The sequence below is a fragment of the Esox lucius genome, chromosome 23, assembly GCF_011004845.1.
Source record: "Esox lucius isolate fEsoLuc1 chromosome 23, fEsoLuc1.pri, whole genome shotgun sequence".
Taxonomy (NCBI): Eukaryota; Metazoa; Chordata; class Actinopteri; order Esociformes; family Esocidae; genus Esox; species Esox lucius.
The window spans coordinates 5683539-5709940 of record NC_047591.1 but is presented as its reverse complement, the minus strand read 5'-3'; the positions used below and the strand labels follow the sequence as shown (position 1 = coordinate 5709940).

The 26402-nt window shown below is 42.6% G+C and overlaps 1 protein-coding gene across 2 annotated transcripts in view; it reads right to left on the bottom strand.

The window, feature by feature from the left end:
* cald1a (caldesmon 1a) overlaps window positions 1–3395 on the bottom strand; it is a 65806-nt gene extending 62411 nt beyond the window's left edge. For both annotated transcript variants that reach the window (XM_010902206.3, XM_010902205.3), the window contains exon 1: window positions 3287–3395. The gene's annotated coding sequence lies outside the window, so the exon portion shown is untranslated. The remainder of the gene's footprint in view (window positions 1–3286) is intronic.
* Window positions 3396–26402: the final 23007 nt, after the last annotated feature.

The window sequence follows — 26402 nt, the reverse complement described above, 5'->3', positions numbered from 1 at the left end:
TGTGGATGCATTGAGCAGGCTAGATACTGAGCCATGGGGAGCAGAAAATAACTGTCAAAAGACCGGCGTAAAAAGGTAATGGAACTTTATAAAGATATAGAAAGATATCCAAAGCCTTGCAAATGCCAGTCAGTAATGTTTAATCACTTATTAAGAAGTGGATAATTCAGTGATCTCTTGATACCAAGCCAAAATCAAGTAGACCAAGAAAGATTTCAGTCAAAAGTGCCAGAAGAATAGTTCGGAATACAAAGAAAAACCCACAGGTAACCTCAGGAGAAATACAGGCTGCTCTGGAAAAAGACGGTGTGGTTGTTTCAAGGAACACAATACGATGATACTTGAAAGAAAATGAGCTGCATGGTCAAGTTGCCAGAAAGAAGCCTTTACTGCGCCAATGCCACAAGAAAGCCTGGTTACAATATGCCTGAAAACACCTTGACACGCTTCACAGCCTCTGGCACACTGTAATTTGGAGTGACGAGACCAAAATGTAGCTTTATGGTCACAATCATAAGCGCTATGTTTGCAGAGGGGTCAAGAAGGCCTTTAGTGAACAGAATACCATCCCCACTGTGAAGCATGGTGGTGGCTCACTGATATTTTGGGGTTGTGTGAGCTCTAAAGGCACGGGGAATCTTGTGAAAATTGATGGCAAGATGAATGCATCATACTATCAGAAAATACTGTCAGACAATTTGCATTCTTCTGCATGAAAGCTACCCATGGGACGCTCTTGGACTTTCCAGCACGACAATGACCCTAAGCACAAACCCAAGTTGACCCTCCAGTGGTTACAGCACAAAAAGGTGAAGGTTCTGGAGTGGCCATCACAGTCTCCTGACATCGAGCCACTTTGGGGAGATCTCAAATGTGCCGTTCATGCAAGACGACCAAAGACTGGAGGCATTTTGCCAAGTCAAATGGGCAGCTATACCACCTGCAAGAAATCAGGGCCTCATAGACAATTATGACAAAAGACTGCACGCTGTCATTGATGGTAAAGGGGGCACTACACAGTATTAAGAACTAAGGGTATGCAGAATTTTGAACAGGGTCAGTTCATTTTTTTCTTTGTTGCCATATTTTGTTTTATGATTATGCCATTCTGTTATAAACTACAGTCTAATATGAATCCTACAAGAAATAAAAGACATGTGTTTTGCCTGCTCACTCATGTTTTCTTTACAAATGGTACATATATTACCAATTCTCCAAGTTTATGCAAACTTTTGAGCACAACTGTATTCCTACTGTATTCTCCAATCACCATTTTGTCAGTTAGGTGCTAACTTTGCTATGACCGCTAAAACTTACTATATTTTTTGAACAAACAAATAAAAAGGAGGTCAAATGTTCTGCATTCTACAGCAAAAATCACAGTTGTGCATTCAGGATTGCAGTGAGCATATTGCATTTTTATGATGCAAATATATCATTGTTAACACCAATAATTGAGTAACTAAGCTATGGTGAAATGACCCTTTAAGGGTACAGCAGTTCATTTGGCTGAATCATTAAAGATCCTAGGTGCTATCATCTACAACAGTCTCAAGTAACAGTGATTGCCAAAAATACACACCAGCAGAAATACCACTTGAGGTATTCAAAAAAAAAAAGGATCTCCAAGTCAACCTGATCCAACTTTACATATCAGTCACAGAGTCCATTCTCACTATTTAGTTTTGGTCTGGGTCTGCCTACTGCAGATGTAAAATATGGTCCAAAGAAAGAGTCCTAGGCTGCTACCTGCCCTGCATTGTACTAAATGACTCCAAAGTAGGGAAGCAAGCATCATCTCTGTCAACCAGTTTTTCAAAAACGTATGGAGACAATACAGATAAATCATTTAGAGAATAAAGGTGATTCTGGTTCTTATTCCAACATGACAATTGCAGTGGGGTAAGATCTACAATTTCAAAACAGATATTATTTTGAAAAACAGTGTTGAATCAAATTAATCTTTTAGTTTTGGTAAAACATAATACATTTGTTACATTATTGCCAACAGAAATGGCAACCAATTCCAGGCTGATAACTCCATATTGGAGTAATATACAAGGATACAAATAATCACCATTTCCACACAAGACTTAATCTTTCTACTTGATATTCAGGTGCTAAAAAAGGCTGTTCAATTAGAAAAAAGTTGTGTTTGTTGGAACACCAATTCCTATAGCACACATTTACACTTACATCTACTTTTTTTACAGAGAGCCTTGAGGCAGTATTACTCAACACATCTAGTAAGGAGTATACCAGAACCCCTCCCTTGAGATGAGAATGGAGCAACTTGCAAGGTGCATATACGTGTCATGAATTACAATGGCAGAGTTCAAGCATCTGGGGCCAGAAATAGCTACAAAAGTGGTATATAGCAAAATATTTCACTTTTGCAAGGAACTGAGAAAACAAAGAATAGAATGTATATGTTTCACTATAACTGAGTTGAAAGCATGGTTTCAACTCAGTTATAAGGGGGGGGGGGGGGGGGGGGGGTTAAAGTGCAACTGGAGTCGACTGTGGTATTTTAGATATAACGTCAGTAGACTCAGACTTCAGTAGATCTTGTCGTTAGAAATTATCTTGCAACTAACTTGGAATCTGTATTTGCCATACTGCATCCCGACAGCAATATTCTTTTGTAAAGAATAACCCGATATTCTTATCGTAAAAGAGAAATGTGAAGTTGCTAATAGGACAATTGATTGCTACAACCATACAATTATTCTCCTGCTAATAGTAATAATAGAGTTTCTATATTTATCGTATTACTTCTGTCCATATCGCCTGCTCTAGCCACCAACCACCCTTCATACTTATGCACTATGACGGACTAAAAAATTGTCTCTTCATGACGCCCCAGAAAAGTGTCGAATCCAAGATGTTGGATTTTGCCTTCTCATTTTTTTGTGATTAAGAACTATGACGGGACAGGATGGAGCATTTCAGAATCCACATTGACTAAAGGTCAGTAAAAGGTTCTAGTGATCTGTCAAATAATTTAAAGAAATTATTTGTAACAAGCAAACGTTATTGCCACGCATGAATATTAATATAGTAACTTCTAAGTTTAGATTCATTTGTGAAAGAGTTCTAACACACAATCGTCACGTATTGATGGTTTCTGGGTGTGCATACTTCACTGTATGTATCTATAAACAAAAATGACGTGTCACCCTATTGCCCAGAAAAAGCATCGCTCAGTGGGAAGCATGCGACTAAACAAACTTGCATCAAGTTGGAAAAACAAAACAAACAACATTTTCCGAGGCGCAAAACATACCTCTGCAGTTCACGAAGTAATTCTTTCAAAACGACCACGAAGCAGACCATTCAATGAGGGACAGAATCTGTAGTCCAGTGGGTGTTTTCCGAAGTATTCAATAGGCTACAAAATAACGTAAGCCCCTCCCATTAAAACATAATCACACACATTTCTCATTCGTTTATAGCTTCCGAGCGTTTCAGCCTGTGTTGTCCGGAGTCTGGTACAAATACATAAGTCTATTTGTTTAAATACATAAGTCTATTTGTTTTTTAAAAAATCACTTTGGCTTAAGAAAAAAAAACAACATGTCAAAAGTGGCCTACTCTGTCAATCAATTTGTTGAAAAAACCCATACACTGAAAATTCCGGAAATAAACAACTTCCAAACTACCAAATCTTGAACAATGTCCATTTTTGGTTATCCTTCGAGGGGCCTCTGGAAGAGAACGCTCTGTCAAGAACAATCATATGAAATGTTAATTTTGGCGAAAGGGGTCAGTCTGCTCAAACCCTTCCAAACGGGTGTAAAATCTTTTAGGGAAAATTACAGAAAATCTCCCAACATTTGATACAGCCCGAATCAACGAGGCAATAAAGGGAGACTTTATTAATGCTTACAAGACACCTTTGAAGTTTTCTTCATTAAACATTTACTTACATCTATTTGGTTGTAATTGTATCATTCTGTTCCATTCTAACCATTTGGTTGTAAACAAGTTTGGGAAGAAACACAACCCGGTGATAAAACAATGGAGCTGTTCTGCAGATTACTATTAAATAACAGAAGGGCATTTTCTTCCCTTTTGTTCTCCTCTTGAAACAATGATAATCTAGACAAAAGCAAATTAAGCCACTGAACCACAAAAATACAGCACATGCATGATTCCCTTTTGTAGATTATAAATCAAAAGCAATAGGCATACAGAATAGGCAATATGTTTCAGTGTTTTGTGTGTGTGAATGACGCAGTGTTTGTGGGTGTATGTATAGAAAGTTGTATATGTGTGGAACAAAGAGCTTGTTTGTTGGATTCTGCAATGTTCTGCATGAACACAATTCCACTCAACCTTGCTAACATCAGATATATACAACAAATGAAAAATTTGAAATGTTTATTTTCTCTCTGCATAAATCTAGATTAAGTCCCTGGTAGTTAACCTCAGGGAAGAATACAGAGAGGGACGTTTCAACTACTCTTCTACTCACAAATCCCCTGCTGCACAGGAACTGCCCCCTTGCAAACCCACTCACATGCATAATTTGATTGCTGAAAATATGATGTTATCAAGGTATGTAGTTGTTACATTGTCTTGGATGTCTGCAGGTGGTTTTTGTTCACTTCATATTTATTAGATATGTTTGGCTACTTTAAAGTGTAATGTACATTTGGTTATTATTATTAGTTTTGGTGAAGGGGTGCCCTTAAAACACCACTTGAACTATATTACCCAGCCAGATACCTACACAAGGGTCAAATTGACCATGGTGATGGGCTGGTACTTTATCTAAATAAATTCCGATAACCACAGACCTGTTTAGATGAAACAAAGCAATCTGTGAGTTTTCATCTTTACTTGATGCAGTCATTTGAGATTGGCAGCAAATGAGGAAGCACAAATATCTTATCAATAATGGGGTGTTAAAGAGTGTTTGATTATTACACTGGTTGAGTCTGGCTACTGCCCCTGTATGCTGCTCTATCAGAGAGAATCAGCCTCAATCAACAGCTGTGTTGACCTTCAACACCACAGCCCACATGAAAGACATGGTGGATTAAGACCAGGCTCTCTCCTCTCTGTGTTTGGTCAACCTGAGGATGGATGTCCAGCTGTAGCCACAGCCAAGGCTACACTTCCAGACCTACTGGTCTCATGCATTACTTAACATTGACATTTGGTTCTTCTTGGACTGCGAGCAAAGAAAAGATTCAACTTAGAACGTCAGCTTCACAAATCTGTTTCCAGAGCAGCGACTCCAGCTTTAGTGAATTGTGGGGAGCGATTCCACAATGCTAAAACACAATGCCTTTGTAACTATACTGATGTAAAGCCAATGGTTGACACTGATAAAACATTCTGGAAAGAGAGTTGCAAAAATGCTGTGGATTTGGTGTCCTTGGCACTACCTCAAAAAAGCACGGGGCAGCACAGATATCACAGCTACAGAGTATTTGGGGACCAAAGAGAGAAATGTCATGTTTTCATAAACAATTTTATAGAACCTACAATTCAAAGTAAAACATTTTTTAAGTATGACAGTTACAACACATATGTGCATGTGGTTAATCTCCCAAATCCCCCTTGAGAAACCTAATCCTTTATTGTGGATAGACATTTCTTGAATCCATGTATTGAATTAAAATATGGGACTAAACATTTCCCCCTTCCATTTCTATTTTCCACTCTACAGTATGTGAAATGATTTATAATGATCAATTACATGTATGGTGTTATGGGCAGACCGATAAATTAGAAGGCCTTGCTGTCTCAGATTTCGTTTATCTAAATGCCATAGGCCACCGACCTTAGTGGCTCAAGAAGAAACGGGATGCTTCCATTTTTCAGGGATACAGTATTTTCAACCTAGATTTCTTTCTCCTAATGTCCAGTTTTGGGACCACCGCTTAGGCATTTATTTTACGACCTACTATGTTGGGTTAAAAGTTTAACAGAACCCATCCCTGGCGGGACACAATCATTGATATACACTCACCTAAAGGATTATTAGGAACACCATACTAATACTGTGTTTGACCCCCTTTCGCCTTCAGAACTGCCTTAATTCTACGTGGCATTGATTCAACAAGGTGCTGAAAGCTTTCTTTAGAAATGTTGGCCCATACTGATAGGATAGCATCTTGCAGTTGATGGAGATTTGTGGGATGCACATCCAGGGCACGAATCTCCCGTTCCACCACATCCCAAAGATGCTCTATTGGGTTGAGATCTGGTGACTGTGGGGGCCATTTCAGTACAGTGAACTCATTGTCATGTTCAAGAAACCAATTTGAAATGATTCGAGCTTTGTGACATGGTGCATTATCCTGCTGGAAGTAGTTATCAGAGGATGGGTACATGGTGGTCATAAAGGGATGGACATGGTCAGAAACAAAGCTCAGGTAGGCCATGGCATTTAAACGATGCCCAATTGGCACTACGGGGCTTAAAGTGTGCCAAGAAAACATCCCCCATACCATTACACCACCACCACCAGCCTGCACAGTGGTAACAAGGCATGATGGATCCATGTTCTCATTCTGTTTACGCCAAATTCTGACTCTACCATCTGAATGTCTCAACAGAAATCGAGACTCATCAGACCAGGCAACATTCTTCCAGTCTTCAACTGTCCAATTTTGGTGAGCTCGTGCCAATTGTAGCCTCTTTTTCCTATTTGTAGTGGAGATGAGTGGTACCCGGTGGGGTCTTCTGCTGTTGTAGCCCATCCGCCTCAAGGTTGTGCGTGTTGTGGCTTCACAAATGCTTTGCTGCATACCTCAGTTGTAACAAGTGGTTATTTCAGTCAAAGTTTCTCTTCTATGAGCTTGAATCAGTCGGCCCATTGTCCTCTGACCTCTAGCATCAACAAGGCATTTTTGCCCACAGGACTGCCGCATACTGGATGTTTTTCCCTTTTCACACCATTCTTTGTAAACCTTAGAAATGGTTGTGCATGAAAATCCCAGTAACTGAGCAGATTGTGAAATACTCAGACCGGCCCCCCTGGCACCAACAACCATGCCACGCTCAAAATTGCTTAAATCACCTTTCTTTCCCATTCTGACATTCAGTTTGGAGTTCAGGAGATTGTCTTGACCAGGACCACACCCCTAAATGCATTGAAGCAACTGCCATGTGATTGGTTGATTAAATAATTGCATTAAAGAGAAATTGAACAGGTGTTCCTAATAATCCTTTAGGTGAGTGTATAAGATAATATAATATAATTAAAAAACCTCTTAATGATGAAAAATATTTTGTGCCCTGTGACGTCGCCCGGCATGGCGCAGCCGGGGCCCCACCCTGGAGCCAGGCCCGGGGTTGGGGCTCGTCCGCGAGCGCCTGGTGGCCGGGCCTTTCCCCATGGGGCCCGGCCGGGCCCAGCCCGAACGATCAACATGGGGCCGCCCTCCCGTGGGCTCACCACCCACAGGAGGGACCATAAGGGGCCGGTGCAGAGAGGATCGGGCGGCAGTCGAAGGCGGGGGCCTAGACAACCCGATCCCTGGACACGGAAACTAGCTCTAGGGACGTGGAACGTCACCTCGCTGGCGGGGAAGGAGCCTGAGATCGTGCGTGAGGTTGAGAGGTTCCGACTAGAGGTAGTCGGAATCACCTCTACGCACGGCTTGGGCTCCGGAACCACACTCCTTGAGAGAGGATGGACTCTTCACCACTCTGGAGTTGCCCATGGTGAGAGGCGGCGGGCTGGTGTGGGTTTGCTTATAGCTCCCCAGCTCTGCCGCCATGTGTTGGAGTTTACCCCGGTGAACGAGAGGGTCGTTTCCCTGCGCCTACGGGTCGGGGATAGGTCTCTCACTGTTGTTTGTGCCTACGGGCCGAACGGCAGTGCAGAGTACCCAACCTTCTTGGAGTCTCTGGGAGGGGTGCTGGAAAGTGCTCCGACTGGGGACTCTATCGTTCTACTGGGGGACTTCAACACCCACGTGGGCAACGACAGTGACACCTGGAGGGGCGTGATTGGGAGGAACGGCCCCCCTGATCTGAACCCGAGCGGTGTTCAGTTCTTGGACTTCTGTGCTAGTAACAGTTTGTCCATAACTAACACCATGTTCAAGCATAAGGGTGTCCATCAGTGCACTTGGCACCAGGACACCCTAGGCCGCAGGTCGATGATCGACTTTGTTGTTGTTTCATCTGACCTGCGGCCACATGTCTTGGACACTCGGGTGAAGAGAGGGGCGGAGCTGTCAACTGATCACCACCTGGTTGTGAGTTGGATCCGATGGCGGGGGAGGAAGCTGGACAGACTCGGCAGGCCCAAGCGTACTGTAAGGGTCTGCTGGGAACGTCTGGCCGAGTCTCCTGTCAGAGAGATCTTTAACTCCCACCTCCGGAAGAGCTTCGACTGGATCCCGAGGGAGGCTGGAGATATTGAGTCCGAGTGGACCATGTTCTCCACCGCCATTGTCGAAGCGGCCGCTCGGAGCTGTGGCCGTAAGGTCTCCGGTGCCTGTCGAGGCGGCAATCCCCGAACCCGGTGGTGGACACCGGAAGTAAGGGATGCCGTCAAGCTGAAGAAGGAGTCCTATCAGGCCTGGTTGCCTTGTGGGACTCCTGAGGCAGCTGACGGGTACCGACAGGCCAAGCGGACTGCAGCCCGGGTGGTTGTGGAGGCAAAAACTCGGGCCTGGGAGGAGTTCGGTGAGGCCATGGAAAAGGACTATCGGCTGGCCTCGAAGAGATTCTGGCAAACCATCCGGCGCCTCAGGAGAGGGAAACAGTGCCCTACCAACGCTGTTTAGAGTAGAGGTGGGCAGCTGTTGACCTCAACTGGGGATGTCGTCGGGCGGTGGAAGGAGTACTTCGAGGATCTCCTCAATCCCGCCGTCACGTCTTCCATTGAGGAAGCAGAGGAGGAGGGCTCAGAGGTGGACTCGTCCATCACTCGGGCTGAAGTCACAGAGGTGGTTAAGAAACTCCTCGGTGGCAAGGCACCGGGGGTGGATGTGATCCGCCCTGAGTACCTCAAGTCTCTGGATGTTGTGGGGCTGTCTTGGCTGACACGCCTGTGCAACATCGCGTGGCAGTCGGGGACAGTGCCTCTGGGATGGCAGACCGGGGTGTTCGTAATTTTTATGGACAGAATTTCTAGGCGCAGCCAGGGGCCGGAGGGTGTCAGGTTTGGGGACCACACGATTTCGTCTCTGCTCTTTGCGGATGATGTTGTCGTGTTGGCCCCTTCAAGCCAGGACCTTCAGCATGCACTTGGACGGTTTGCAGCCGAGTGTGAAGCGGTGGGGATGAAAATCAGCCATGGTCCTCAGTCGGAAAAGGGTGGCTTGCCCACTTCAGGTTGGTGGAGAGTGCCTGCCTCAAGTGGAGGAGTTTAAGTATCTAGGGGTCCTGTTCACGAGTGAGGGAAGGAAGGAACGGGAGATTGACAGACGGATCGGTGCAGCTTCTGCAGTAATGCGGTTGATGTATCGGTCTGTCGTGGTGAAGAAAGAGCTGAGCCGCAAGGCGAAGCTCTCGATTTACCGGTCAATCTACGTTCCTACTCTCACCTTTGGTCATGAGCTTTGGGTCATGACCGAAAGGACAAGATCCCGGATACAGGCGGCCGAAATGAGCTTTCTCCGCAGGGTGGCTGGGCGATCCCTTAGAGATAGGGTGAGAAGCTCGGTCACCCGGGAGGAGCTCAGAGTAGAGCCGCTGCTCCTCCACATCGAGAGGGGTCAGCTGAGGTGGCTTGGGCATCTGTTTCGGATGCCTCCGGAACGCCTTCCTGGGAAGGTGTTCCGGTCCCGTCCCACCGGGAGGAGACCCCGGGGAAGACCTAGGACACGCTGGAGGGACCATGTCTCCCGGCTGGCCTGGGAACGCCTCGGTGTCCCCCCGGAAGAGCTGGAGGAAGTGTCTGGGGAGAGGGAAGTCTGGGCATCCCTGCTTAGACTGCTGCCCCCGCGACCCGGCCCCGGATAAGCGGAAGAAGATGGTATGGTATGGTATGGTATAAGATAATATAATTGACTGCTCTTTCAGTAAATTCCTCTATCTTTTCAATAAAGCACAAAAAGCTTCAAAAATACAACCCTGTTTCCAAAGAAAGTTGGGGCGCTGTGTAAAACGGAAATAGAAACAGAATGCAAAGATGTGCAAATCATTTAAACCCTATATTCAATATAACATAGTACAAAGACAACATATCAAATCTTGAAACATATTTTTTTTTATTGTTCTTTGAAAAATATATGCCCACCTTGAATTTAACTGCTGGGACAGATGCACAAAAAGACTGGAAAAGTTGTATAATGCCTAAAAATGGAAACTTGTGGAATATTACACAACTAATTTGGTCAATTGGCAATGGTTCAGTAACATGATTGGGTATTAAAAGATAATTCCAGAGAGGATGGGTCTGTCAGTGGTAAGAATGGGGTGGGGTTCGCCACTCTAAAAGACTGCACTGACAAATAGTGCCACAATTCAAGTATAACGTTTCTCAACATAAAATGCAAAGAGTTTGGGGATCTAATCATCTACAATACATAATATTATTAAAAGATTCAGAGAATCCGGAGTAATCTCTTTACCCAAGGCACAAAGCCGAAAAACCAATATTGGATCAATGTGATCTTCGGGCCCTCAGGCGGCAGTGCATTAAAAACAGATACGATTCTGTCGTTGAAATCACTGTATGGGCTCAGGAACACTTCAGAAAACCATTGATTGTGAACACAGTATGTCGCTGCATCCACAAATACAAGTGAAAACTCTACCATGCAAAGGAGAAACCATATATAAACTAGATCCAGAAACGCCGGTGCCTTCTCTGGGCCCAAGCTCATTTTAGATGGACTGAGGTGAAGTGGAAAACTGTCTTGTGGTCTGTCAAATAAACATTTAAGATAATTTTTGGGAATCATGGACGCCACATCCTCCCAGCTAAAGGAGAGGACCCTACTGACTTCTTATCAGCAGGCAGTTCAAAAGCCAACATCTGTGATGTTGTGGGGGTGCATTAGTACACATGGCATGGATGACTTCAATGAAGGCACCATAAATACTGAACAATATATAAAGGATTTGGAGCCACATATGCTGCTATCCAGATGACATCTTTTCCAGGGAAGGCCTTGCTTATCTCAGCAAGATAATGCCAAACCACATTCTGCATGTATTACAATACCATGTCTCTGTAGTAAAAGAGTCTGGGTGCTAAACTGGCCTGCCTTCAGTCCAGACCTGTCACTCACTGAAAACATTTGGAGCATTATGAAATGAAAAATGACAAAGGAGCCCCCTAACAGTTGAGCAGCTGAAATCCTATATCAAGCAAGAATGGGAATACATCTCACTTTCAAAACTACAACAATTGGTCTCCTCAGTTCCTAAATGCTTAGAGTGTTGTTTAAAAGAAGAGGAGATGCAACCCAGTGGTAAACATGCCCCTGTCCCAACTTTTTTTAAACATTTTGCTGGCTTCAATATGGGCATGTATTTGTCCAAAAACAATGACATTTCTCAGTTTCAACATTTGATATGTTGCCTTTGTACTATTGTCTATTCAATACAGGCATTAAACGATTGTATATCGTTTTGTATATCATAAACATAAAAAGTGTATGAGATAATGAGATACAGTGCCTTCTGAAAGTATTCAGACAGGTTCACTTTCTCCACATATTGGTGTAGACTTAATTTACATTTATTGTGTAATTAATTTGCACATAATTGCCCATCATGAAATTTGTGCCAAATTCATAAAAAGTTTTGAAACTAAATCTCATGTAGTAGTCAGACCCTCCACCATGACACTCCGAATTAAGCTGAGGCATTTTGTGTCCTTTGATCATCCTTGAGAATTCTCCAGAATTGAATTGGCGTCTCTGGGGAATTCAGTTGATTGGATATGATGTAGAAAGGCACACACCTGTCTTTATAAGATCCCACACTTCAAAGTGCAGGTCAGAGGAAAACCCGAGCAGTGAAGTCTGAGGTACTCTGTAGAACCCTGCAAGGTTATAAATGGTTTGATGAGACCGAAAAAAAACCTGGGAGAGGAGATTACTCTTTCAGCATGACAGCAACCTGAAGCGCACAGCCAAGACAACACTGGAGTGGCTTTGGGACAAGTCTGTGAATGTCCTTGAGTGGCCCGACCAAAGTACAGACTTTAACCCCCTTGAACATCTGTGGGGAGACCTAAAGTTTCAGTGACGCTCCCCATCCGATCTGACAGAGCTTGAAGGATTCTACAAGGAAAAATGTGAGAGATTGTAAATCCAGGTGTGCAAAGCTGGTAGAGGCATACCAAAGAACACTCAAAACTGTGATTGCTCCAAAAGACACTTCTACAATATATTAAATAGTGTCTGAAGGCCTATGTACATGAGATAGTTCAGTTTTTTTAATAATTTGGCACAAATTAAAAATAATTGGTGATTTCCCTTTTATATGTACATTGATACCAAAATTTTTTAATCAACTGTTCAAAAAAATTAAGGGAACACTTTAATCACACATCGGGTCTCGAACGAAATACACTCATCTAAAGGATTATTAGGAACACCATACTAATACTGTGTTTGACCCCCTTTCGCCTTCAGAACTGCCTTAATTCTACGTGGCATTGATTCAACAAGGTGCTGAAAGCATTCTTTAGAAATGTTGGCACATATTGATAGGATAGCATCTTGCAGTTGATGGAGATTTGTGGGATGCATATCCAGGGCACAAAGCTCCCGTTCCACCACATCCCAAAGATGCTCTATTGGGTTGAGATCTGGTGACTGTGGGGGCCATTTCAGTACAGTGAACTCATTGTCATGTTCAAGAAACCAATTTGAAATGATTCGAGCTTTGTGACATGGTGCATTATCCTGCTGGAAGTAGCCATCAGAGAATGGGTACATGGTGGTCATAAAGGGATGGATATGGTCAGAAACAATGCTCAGGTAGGCCGTGGCATTTAAACGATGCCCAATTGGCACTAAGGGGCCTAAAGTGTGCCAAGAAAACATCCCCCACACCATTACACCACCACCACCAGCCTGCACAGTGGTAACAAGGCATGATGGATCCATGTTCTCATTCTGTTTATGCCAAATTCTGACTCTACCATCTGAATGTCTCAACAGAAATCGAGACTCATCAGACCAGGCAACATTCTTCCAGTCTTCAACTGTCAAATTTTGGTGAGCTTGTGCAAAATGTAGCCCCTTTTTGTCCTATTTGTAGTGGGGCTCTATGCCGCCTCAAGGTTGTGCATGTTGTGGCTTCACAACGAGTGGTTATTTCAGTCAAAGTTGCTCTTCTATCAGCTTGAATCAGTCTGCCCATTCTCCTCTGACCTCTAGCATCAACAAGGGATTTTTGCCAACATTCTTCCAGTCTTCAACTGTCCAATTTTGGTGAGCTCGTGCCAATTGTAGCCTCTTTTTCCTATTTGTAGTGGAGATGAGTGGTACCCGGTGGGGTCTTCTGCTGTTGTAGCCCATCCGCCTCAAGGTTGTGCGTGTTGTGGCTTCACAAATGCTTTGCTGCATACCTCAGTTGTAACAAGTGGTTATTTCAGTCAAAGTTTCTCTTCTATGAGCTTGAATCAGTCGGCCCATTGTCCTCTGACCTCTAGCATCAACAAGGCATTTTTGCCCACAGGACTGCCGCATACTGGATGTTTTTCCCTTTTCACACCATTCTTTGTAAACCCTAGAAATGGTTGTGCGTGAAAATCCCAGTAACTGAGCAGATTGTGAAATACTCAGACCGGCCCGTCTGGTGCCAACAACCATGCCACGCTCATAATTGCTTAAATCACCTTTCTTTCCCATTCTGACTTTCAGTTTGGAGTTCAGGAGATTGTCTTGACCAGGACCATACCCCTAAATGCATTGAAGCAACTGCCATGTGATTAATTGATTAGATAATTGCATTAATGAGAAATTGAACAGGGGTTCCTAATAATCCTTTAGGTGAGTTTATATTAAAAATTTACTTATTATTTACTGTACATGTGTAATTCATAGAGAACAAAATGACGTAACAATGATTAATGGAAACCAAAATCAACAATTGATTGAGGGCTGGATTCAAAATCACACAGGAAATCTAAATAATGAACTGAAATCACAGACAGTTCCAAATTGTATGAAGTTCATCACGGCAACTCATAATGTGACTCAGTAATGTGTATGGCCCCCACATGTCTGCATGCACTCCCGAATACGTCTGGGCATGCTCCTGATGAGACGCCGGATGGTGTCCTGGGGGATCTCCTCCCAGACCTGGATCAGGGCATCAGTGAGCTCCTGGACAGTCCATGGCACTGCTTGGCGGTGATTCATTCAGGTCATTCAGGTCTTGGGAACGTGAGGGCCAGTCAATGACATCAATGCCCTCGTCATCCAGGAACTGCCTACACACTCTGGCCACATGAGACCGGGCATTGTCCTGCACCAGGAGGAACCCAGGGCCCACTGCACCAGCGTAATGTCTGACGATGGGTCTGAGGATTTCACCTCGGTACCTAACAACAGTCAGGGTACCGTTGGCTTGCACTTGGTGGTCTTTGCCACCCTCCAAGGATATGCCTCCCCAGACCATCACTGACCCACTGCCAAACCGGTCATGCTGGATGATATTGCAGGCAGCATAACATTCACTGTGGCATCTCCAGACTATTTGAATGCCATGGTGAATGGTGAATACCAATCGAGCTGCACAATGCTGGGCTGTGAGCACACGTCCCACTAGAGGACTTCAGGCCCTCGTGACACCCTCATGGAGTCTGTTTCTGACAGTTTGCTCAGAAACATGCACACCAACAGCCTGCTGGAGGTCATTTTGTGGGTCTCTGGCAGTTTTCCACTTGTTCCTCCTCGCACAAAGGAGCAGATACCAGTTCTGTTGCTAAGTTGATGCCCTTTTACAGCCCTGTCCAGCTAAATGCAAAACTAGAGAAGAGTCAGTTAGGAAAGATAAGGAGAGAGCAATTGTCTTTGGCCACAACCTGCAAACCATTCCCTTTCAGGGGTTGTCTTGCTGTTGCCTCTACAGTGCCCCTGTTGTCACTTTCATTTGTACCAAAACAGGTGACACTGATTCACAATCGCTTATGCTTCCTAATTGGACAGTTTAATATCCCTGGAGTTTTATTGACTTGGTGTTCTACTGGGATTATTACATGTTCCCTTAATTTTCTTGAGCAGTGCAAATTAAGTCTATATCACAATGAAATGTGGAGGAAGTGGCAACTATTTTGTTAATTGTTTGAAGTTGTCTTGGTGATGTGGTGAGTGCTATTAGGATTTATTCATGTTACAAAAGTTTAAAGGACATTTACAAGACCTGTTGCCAGATTTGCAATGGCTTTACACCTTTTTATATGTACGATAGTGAGAATCTAAATTGTCAGCCATTACATTATGAGGTAACTGCCTCGAAAGAATCACTTGTTCCATCAAAATCAAACGTACATTTATGAAAGGAACTAAACAGATAAAAAACGAAATAAGATAAACAATTACCTAGCTCTTTTGCAAGGTGCTGCGCTTCATGTGTTCTGCCTATCGCCAATCTTTGTCAGCACATTACATTCACATGCGAAGCGAAAGAAATGTGGAGAAAGAAATGATTAGGGTGGCACGCCTCGACCCTTGGCCTGCCACAAGGGTGCAAGCCTGCGTTGGACCGGCCATTGAGGTTTGTACTGTTGTCAAGTGCAAGCTGCAGCCTGAACACAGGTGCGTGTTTCCACTGCCCAAGTCAGCAGCCCCCCCCACCCATACAGTAACTGAGCCATCACTATTCCAAGCAGGTGGAGAGCCGTCACCGGGGACGAGGAGAAGGCTTCAGGGACGTCTCGCTGCATTCTCAGCCCGAAGCGTAAAGATAGCGTTGTGTGATTGACCCTGGCGTGAGCCCCAGACTAGCTTAGGCTTCACAGGAAGCACCAATAAAATGTCCCGGTGTCACAGGAGGACGACCACTCCTCCACACATCTGCCGTGGGATGGAGGGCCGATGGTAGGGCTGCTGCTGGGGAGTGTTGTCTGTCGGCGTAGGGTTCAGGTCACATCTTTAATTGGGCCTTAAAGAGCCTCTCCCCTCGTGGCCCCAATCCTCCTGTGATCATTCTCTGCCGACAGATGCCCATAAAAGGCAGCTTTGGTACTCTTATTGGTTAGTTCTGAAAGAATGACCTCACCAGCGTGCATTTTATTTGTTGTCATTTTAGGAAATGTCGCCGGTCTGGTACAGGAAGAATGCTGACAGGAAATATTCCATTGGCACGGACTGCCAGACAGAAAGGGCAATGAAACAAATACTTATAGCAATGTACTGGACATGATTTTCTACACATCCCCTTGTCACCTACTGAATCTCACAAGCATGGCCAAGCTATCAAAGTTACGCTATGAAACCATCAAAGCCATTTGCAGGCATTTTAATACCAGACGTTTACATGTACTTAGAGTGGATCTTGGGTCTAGTTTCTTGATTGTTTCATTCTAAATCACAGTGACGTACGGTATATTACAGCAGCAGACGGTAAACCTTTGAAATCATTTCTGAAGTCGAGTCAGAGCAAGGTCACATGTAACATTTGTGTGGGATGTTTAATATTACCACGGAGACCGCATCTGCGTCCAATCAAAACCGGGCCATCTGCTAATCATAAAGTGTAACAACGACATTAATCGACTTTGTGAGAAATCACGTTAATAGGAAAAGACTCACGTTTTATGCCAGGCTCCCACAACACACAGGACACTGTTTTAGAGCTGCTACAGGACACTAAAGGTTTTCTCTGATCACATTTGCCGTTATCCTTTCCTGGGGAAAATGTGTTTCATGCCAAAAAGAGAGCTGCAGAAAGGGTTAGAGACAGTAGGTGTTTGCCACATTAAATCTATGAATAAAAATGAAGGCACATTTGTAGACAGATTGTGCTTGAATTAATATTGATCTAGTGGGGCTCTATGTCAGGTTATGGATGTTCCACGTACAGTCTTTATACCTGTAAAAGGACCAGAGAATACTACAGGCAACCTTTCTTTTGTCCCAAGGATTTAGACACACTTAATAGTTTGCACTATTACAGGTAATTTCTCACTGTCTCTGTGTAACCATATTATTATTGTTATATTGTATATGAGTATACCTTCATGAATCAATTACAGGTAAAACATTTTTTGTGATTAATGTTAATGCTATGACACATCCTAGTGGTGAAAGAAATGAAGTGGCAGGAGGTGAAAATTGCCATCCGGTCATACTGTACATTACAACAGCTTGATCAATAGCTCCATCAACTGTCTGAAAGTAGAACAGCATGCTTGAAAGAATTGACCACAGTGCAAGCTATAGTGGCATATCCATGCTAATGATGAAATGGACGGACATCTATAAGCATGTCCTATTTGCATATTGCCCAAGTTATAACAAAGAACATTTGAAAGACAACTGAATTTCTCAATCCGCATTATTAAACCAAAGCAGAAAGAGGGATGTTTTGACAATAAACTAGAAATGTATATTTACCAAATAATATACTCATTAGTTGATGTTTTTCCACATAGTAATATTTTCTTAGAATTAAGAAATTAATGAAGTTGTATACCACGCCCGATCACACAGTCTTTTTCTCAAATATCATGCATTTTTCCCCACTCTCACAGATAATTACAGACATGGACTTCAAATGTATGCCTGTCACCCTAGTCTTTTTTCTGGGAAGAAAAGTGACCAGTATGCTATAGACAGTTGTAAAACGTTAATAGTTTTTCAGTTCAGTAAAGTATTTTTCTCACTAAAGCATTATAACCACAGTTTTTGTGAGATCTAAGAGAACAACAACAACATTTGCATACATAGATGCGTGGATGATCAATGACGACTCGGAGCGACCAGTGAATTCTTTTAATGAAACCTTTACCAAATGAAAACTTTACCACGATCAATCATTTGGACTCCTTATGGTTACCAACACATATTTTCTACTTGATCCTCGCAATCAGGACCTGGGATGTGATGATACAGCGAAAGGTTGACTCTTCTTTACCATTATCAGCTATGCATGCTGTAATTTAGCATCTTGGCATATTAACAAAAATCCGAAATGCTATCATTTTAGGAAGAAAACATTGTGTTGCTTTTTGCACTTTTTAAATATTAACTTCAACAGCAGTTGTGTAGAAGCCAGTATAAATACATTTCTTAATGAGAGACATTTTGAGGCACTTTCATGGATCTCAGGTAACTGTCCTGTCACTAACAATGTCAATTAATTTCATTTGCATAACAAAGAACAAACCTCTTTCTCATTTTAGAGCACTTTTGCGTCGATATCATATGGTGCCTGATCCAGAGCTCCTGTGAAGAGAAAATACTCAGGTATCTTTAAAGTCCCCATGTAGTCATTTTAATTGGATTTTTAAGTCATCACTTTATTTTTTAATACAACTCCAAAGTATATTTGTAATAAATGATTTCCCTGAGCCTCATTTGGTCGTAATTGTGCGGGCGTTAGAAACCAATTTGAATATATTTTTCCATCCAAATATTTTTCTTCATGTCAAAACCCTTACATGAGGCATCTAATTTCAGGTGTTTCTTTAAATGTTTGCTACATTAGGTTAGGATGGTCTGAATCCCACTCCATTACCCAGCTGAACAGTAATTGGTCTATTATAACCAATTAATCTGCAATGCATTTGGCCAACCATAACATCTAACCCAAACAGGCTTTAATTCCAGATGCTTACACAAAAAGGGCCTTATCTTAATTTGAACAATTTCAGAGTGGTATTTTAAAACCTTTAAAAAATATATGTTTTTTTTACAGGCCTTTGACAACAGCAAAGACTGCTGAGAAGTGCTGAAGTGGAAAGTTGGGGCATGAAACATCACCAAAAGATCAAATCTGTTTTGTTATTTTCTGTCATTTAAGATTGGCTCCCTCTCAGTAACCTACATGTTCTGCTCCTGGACTGGCACGACCCCAGCTTTCTTGAGTAGTTTTTGATATATGCAAACAAGACTGAACAAGTTAATATGAACACAGCACCACTCATATACAGTACAGTAGTTAACATACAAATTGCAGAGATTTCACGAGTGTTGTTGGACTTTTATGGCAAACAATTCTGAAAAACAAGGTTTTTAAGGCACTCTTCTGTGTTTACATGTCTACTACTCATAAGTATCCTGCTAAACGTACAGGCTATCAGTAATATAACTAGTGTCACAAAAATAAATTCCTGTTAGTTGAAACTACCTTAAGCAGTAAAGGGTGGGTCGCTGAATACTTTGGCTTTTTCTGAAAAAGAGAGATGACACAGACCAGGTGTATCGAGCTCATTAGACTCCATAATGATGTTAGCATAGTGTAGGTAGGCTCATTCATTACAGTGCAGTAATGATGTTAGCCTTTCTTCATATGTGGTCTCCATTACACCCGAGATAAAGAGCAAGTACACCCTGTCTCTCTTCATTAAGATGAGCTGCGGTTCCTAATGTAATATCATACATAATATAATGCTGGCCGTGGCTGCAAATCCAACATTTTGTGGATTTTTAGTCTCAAAGTCCATCTTCAGACAAAAAGATCCAAAGTTTTGCAAAGCTCCTGTGTGGAACACATTCAACACCTGTTTATTCTCTGGAACACAATATCACAGTTCACATAAGGATCACAGGGCTTAAGGATAAGGATCACAGTAGTAGTAGTAGGAGCATGTTATAAGGTTATTGGAAGGTGACAAATTTACATTCAATCATTTCCACCATGATAATCCCTCCGGTGTTGTTTTGAATGAAGTACAGTGAATTTGTGTGAAGCATAGCAAACTTGTTATTTTCCCCAACAGCACATGCTCTTGAACGTGATCCACACATGCTCAGAAGCTTCTGGAAGCTCCTGGAAATGTCGGATCCACAGTTACTCCCTATAGGACCGAGCTCCGTCACCAAATCATTGACTTACTGTAACACAGGCAAGGTCACAAAAGGCAAAGAGGGTTTCATATCTACAGAGTATGTCATTGATGTTGACATACTGCGAATAACGCTTTGGTTTTTATGGGTTAATGAGCCTGAAGCAGATGGCCAGTGCATACAAATTCAGCATCAAAAGAACAGTTATTATGGTTTAGATGTGCACAGCAAAGCAAAGAGATGAACAATGTTTTTAGTTTATCAAGTTTAAATTGCTGGACAAATGTGTGACAGGGAAACATTGTGTACCTTAAAACTGGTCAGAAACAAAACAAAACGAGAAACAAATATTTCCAGTGCCATATTTACAGCAATTCCATTTTGATATCATTGATAGATAAGCACAGTGTGACCGTTTTAAACTTACATCTCAGACATGGCTGTTCTGGTTTATGGGTTTTCATGGGGAGCCAACCTAGTTGAGGTCAGAGGTTTGTACAGGCTAAACATTCACATCAAAGACATTATATGGAACACAGTATTTTTTAAGAGACGATGTGTCATACCCAGAACATTTATCCAATGAAAAGGATGTAATAGGTTGCCATCATTCGCACATGTGTTAGACTCCTGACTCTTATGAGTCGAGTTAACAGAACATACATCACTTGTGTCATAGATGCGTTTCAAGCACTGTCGCGATTATCCGGGGGAAATTGTGGGCAGCCGAGTGATAAACCACCCTGTAGCTGCTTGACAGGGTGAAATTTTACAGAAACTGGCCATTACAGCAACCACTTTAAAGGACATCAGGACATGGTCCTCGTCCTGACTTGGATGAAAGAGCCCGACAGTGGATCACTTATCACGGAGAAGAGAGAGAGAGAGAGAGCGAGGGCTCGGGAAGATAGGAGGACCGTTAACTGTCAAGGTCAATAGGGTCCTTGGATGGAATTGTCTCGTGACATGAGAAGAAAAAAAGATTTAAGCACCCGAGATCCATTTTAATTTCTTCTTCTAAAAAAAAAAAAAGAAAACATTCTCCAGAATTCACCTCTCTCCTCGAGCGTGTGGCGCCTTGCCCTTGCCGTAATCACCGGTGGGGCTCGAATGGGTCGCTGTGTGAGCTGAGATTTTGATAAGCCAAGGGCATAGCCGCAGTGTCCGCTCCCACCAAACAGCTACACCGGTCCGTTGAGTAAAAAGGCTGGCTGCTTTAATGTCACCACTGTGACATTACAGGGGGGGATCGAACTTGTGACCTTTCCGGTGTCTTGCTGAGCCTTATTAGGTCCTCATGTTAAAAGCAAGCCTCTGGGCTCCACACACACAGTAGCAGCTTTTCGAAGTTGGAGAATGTGCTATGGATGATGCTCACTATCAAGGCATTGATATTATGGCAAGCCATTCATTTAGAAAAACATCTTCACAATACTACTGGGTTTGACCCTGAAGTAGGATCGAGGTCAACGTGTTCCTCTTAGAACCTACGGCATCTGTGTTCAAGAGAAGTGGGAAACCTTTCTCAAACAAACACACGCACACACAAACTCGCTCAACACGTCTTGGGTTGCTTTCTGCACTAGAGGTGGGAGGAGACACGAAAGCAATGCCCCATTTTAAGACCCACACGGGCCTAACTGCAATAACATTTCATTACCAGGAATCATTCATTGTAAATATGACTGAAGATATGAGGTGTGAACTCTTCAAGCGCTACCCTCAATGAGATAAACACAAACTATAAACACAATTTCCCGTTTCCAACCACAGACACATTATGTATTGACACAGTGATGTGTTACATGTCATTTTCCCTGAAGACCAGTGACATTTAGTTTTTGAGCTACGTTAACGCCATATCACACTGTATACTTTACATGGTAGATTTCTATTGACAACAGTCATCCATAAATGTTAATAACCACTTGGAAACTTTGAAATACCTCTCTGATTGAATCACTTAAATATCATATCTCAGGTATTATTTGTTCTGTTTTACGGTGCTGAGACAATCTGACAACTTATCTTTTAAAGGGATGCCAATTACAGGCTAAAATAAGGGAGTGATTTCAAGCAAGAAAAAGCAGTTTATGATAATGAATGATTGATTAGTTGCTTCCGTTGGCCCATATGAATGGCTTTCTAAAATAGCCTGGCTGTTATGCCTCCCAAACACACACTGGTCACATTCTGATCATCAGACCTCCTGTGTGTGTATGTGTGTATTATGTGCTTAGGTTTCACAATATAAATGAGGACAAACAATTTCCCAAACTGCTGTTTAACTAGGACATTTATAAATGTCCTCATTTAAAAAAAAGTGTTAGCTTTTAAGCCTAGGCTTAGGAGTTATCATTAGGAGTTATCGTTAGGGGATATCATTAGGTTTTAGGGTGAAAGTTATGTTTTTGGGGTAACAATTATTTTTATTTTGTTGGGAAAATCAGAAATTAAGTTTTGGTGTCTACATTGGCATTGTTAGATTTAACATGCATGTGTATGGACCCTGCCTATGACTGTCCTACATCCTAAGTAGCACTTCAAACTGATGTGTAGGGAGAACAGTTAAAGCCTATGAAGACATCGACTCCATGTTCTTCCACTACACAGCACGCTACATTGGCCTTAGAGCTCAACCACCGGTCCAGCTCACGGCACCACTGTTACGATGGCAAGCCGCTAGCTTAGCAGGTACTTCAAACTCCACAGTCAGACTGCGCCACACTGGGCTGGGAACAGTGGTGGTCTGCTTTGAAACACATGTCATTCCAGCTAACTGTGAGGTGAGTTTGCTGTCCGTTCCTAACATAGGTTATCATGCACACACAGGCACAGTACAAGCATGAACACACGCTTCTCACCCAAATGCACATGTAAGCAAACAAGCAGGCGCACATCCAATGATAACACGGTACATATGGTTGTAAAGTCAGGGTATATTGTGGGAAACTACAAAAATCTGTGCGACCTTCATGGAATATATGGAATTTTATCCACAGATGAATACAGGTATCTTTGTAACCCTTACCATACGTCATATGTTCTGCTGCTAGATAGTATGTTATTGTATATAAAAGATAATTAGACACTTTTTACGGGTTCAAAATGGTTTAAATCTTTGTACTTTAATCTGCTATAATCCTGCATTAATCTTACATATCTGAGTGGGTATTATTCCTAAAAGCAGTCCCAAAGACAACAACGCCTCATGATGTTCTTACAGTCAGGTGTGGCAGCTATAAAAGCACATCGTTGTTTAACTGAGCATTTTATGGCGCCTGTCTGACACTATGATTCAGTGGAGCTGTGCAGCCCTCGGCTCTGGGCTTTAAATGAGAACACATTGAGTTCAGCAGCGCAGGCCTAATTATAGGTGGATATTACTCTGGGTAATGTCATGTGGCAAACTGTAATGACGAGTGTAGGATTTGGCCTGGTGAAGAATGGTTCTCTCTAGGTAACTATCTCAGAGAGGGCAACAGGGCCGGAGGGCTCCATTTCTTGGCATATGACAATGATAAATATTGTCCGTGATACACACCCACACACGCGCACGCAAAAGTGCGTGCATGCAAGTAGTCAAGAAGCAAACCCACCCACACACATCGGGCACTGTGAAGGTAGGAATCCATAATCCTCACGCACACACACACACACAATTCCCTTTGTTTCATGCTCAAAAATAGCTGGAACAGCTGTCAGGATCGTGCAGCGAGGCTCAGCAACTCGATATGTCCCATGGTGCTGTTTTCCATGAGACTGAGCCCCACGTTCCAAGTGATGTCCCATTCCCTCACTACAGTGCCGAACATTTGACCGTAAAGGCTCTGTCCACCCAAACGCATAAAGCACAGCGCAGTGCTGTTCAACCTGGTCCGCCACGTGTCCTTTTTCACAGATGTAATTTTGGAGGTTAGTCAGTCATAATCAGATGATACAAATCGTGTTAAGGCCTGAACCCCAAAAGCGGCAGCTTTTTTCTTTTTAGCTAAAACAATTCTCACGGATGGACAGACACTTTGTCAAGCATAAACACTAGGTAAATTATTCAAAATCCTGAAATTGTGCATATACAAAAAATAAATAATCATTCACATTTGATATTACAAACTTTACGTTTTGTTAGTTTTTTATTCATATTTGGATACATTTCATCCATAGCCAATGCACATTTGTCTATTCAAAGTTGTTCCTCACTCATAACTTTCCTTTTCAACCTTTTTGGAAAGGAAAGAAAAAGGTGCCGTGGTCTCTTAATTTTTTGTATACAGAGGAGCCTTTCAGACTTTCAGCTCTTACTGTAAAACGTTATGGGCAATCAACTGTGTTCCATGAGACTCTCGACTTTAGTCGCACCACTGGTATTAAAAAGAGATTATTTTTAATTCCTTCATATTTACACAGAAATTGTGGTAAGTGGTGCTTTTTGTCTATAACAAGCTGCTTGGACAAATTCCTGATGTTTTGAGAGGATAAAAAACAGGGTTTCCAAATTATAATGTCACCTCTGAGGCGATTTTAGGGTAACACAAAGTAGGCAGGCAAGGTGACAGTCAAACTGACGAGCTAGAAGGCAGGAATGTGATGTATTAGTCATCAAGGATTCAGAGGGATTTTGATGTGTCGTTGCCTGTCAGCCCTCGGTGCTCCTGGGATGATGTGTGTGATACCATCATGGTGATATCCCCGGCGCTTTTTGTTGATCCAGAGAATGCACGTCATCATGACGGAATAACTCACTACTTAAAAGTGGGGATAACACGTCAATGCAAGACCTTGTGAATTAACTGAGGGATACGTTCACTGAGGTTTGGCATAACTTAGAGAGGAAGGATGACAATGTGTGCAGCAAGTATGATGTTCACGTTCTACAGAAAAAAGTGTCTGTGCATAAAATAGCATGACCTTTGACCTATATCTACTGAGTATGACCAATCAAATAAGAGCGAGATGAAATGCAAAATTAATTGCGATCTGTCCTCCAACACATTTAATTAATCCCAAACAACAACACAGTTTTCCAATTTGGTTTGATCGTGGAAGTCGATACCAGGGGTGAAAGAAAACACCGCCCGACAGTTGATTGGGTTATGCAAATTAGCCGCATTAATAATAGGATTTAACCCCCCTACCTCCCTCTGCATACCTTAGACGTGAGTAGTGTGGTTCTAATTTTAATTAGATTGGATTTACCTAACGATTTTCCATTAACTGGGTCCCCAACGAGCCTTCACAGATAGCGTCAACTACTTCCCTGATGCCCAGAAGGCCAATAAAGCCCGGTGGCGTCACTCCTCTCTGGCTGCCAGTAGCCGGTCTAATCAGAGTCATAACGGCTTGTGGGCAATGAAGCCACTTCAACAAAATTGCACGATTATCAACAGACAAGAAATGATATGATAGATGTATTGTTGCTGATCATGTTGGTTACAATGCCACTTGACCTGATAATATGAGCCTCCTTTAAAGTCCCGAGCACGATGTTACACGTAATGGTTCGGTCATTTGTCTTGAGTAGCCATTACTTAGTATTCCGGTACTTCATATAGTGTTGTATTTTTAGACATGGTGAGATAGACAGAAGATTGTGTACACAATTTGGTTTGTCTTAAGAAGTGCACGCTATTCGTAATAAGTAGTCAACAGAGGTCCATCTTAATCATCTTCAAGTTCACTGAACAGCGAAAGTAATTCTCAGTCTGAACACATCATTTTAATGTTTTGTGCTCAATGTAGAAGTAAACAACATTTATTTTGCCTTCAGTGTTATCTCTCCCCTAACTCTTCAGCACTTCTGCACAGGCACAGTGGGGGGCATATTGTTCAACACGGATGAAAGCTCTTCAATCTGGATGGAAAGTTACTACAGCAGGATAACCCAGAGCCAATAGGGCTGTTACTATCTGTTCACTACCATCTTTTGACATACTTTGTACAGAGTTGACGTGTTTTTTTTCGTGATCTGGGGCAATTTCAAACATATTCTCCGCCTATCACATCCTGTCCCGTCCCGTAGCCTATAGACAGCGACAGTCTCTCAGGCTGACCTAAAAACAACTCCGTAAGGACCAGACGATTCAGACACTGGGCCACGCCATCAAATATTTACCAAAACGCTGTACCAATCACCACACATGGGGCATGTTTTGGCATGAAGCCTTTGAAAAGCATCTGTGCACTGTGGTGCCTCTTCAGTAGTCGCCCCTCCCTCGGAATAGGAGAATATGTGGGGAAAAAATTAACGTTTCCCTTCTTCTCATGCCCTCGATTCAGCTGAATGAATATATAGGGCAGTATTGCATAATTTTTTTAAATAAAATGTTGAGTTGAAATCATGAGAGCCTGTTTACATATGTATGCTCATGCACAATAACTAATATTGCCACCAACAGTAAACACCATACCCCCCTCCCCACACACACACACACACACACACACATACACACACATACACACGCACAAAAGACCTTAATTGTAACAACATTCCACTGCACCGACAAGGTGCTA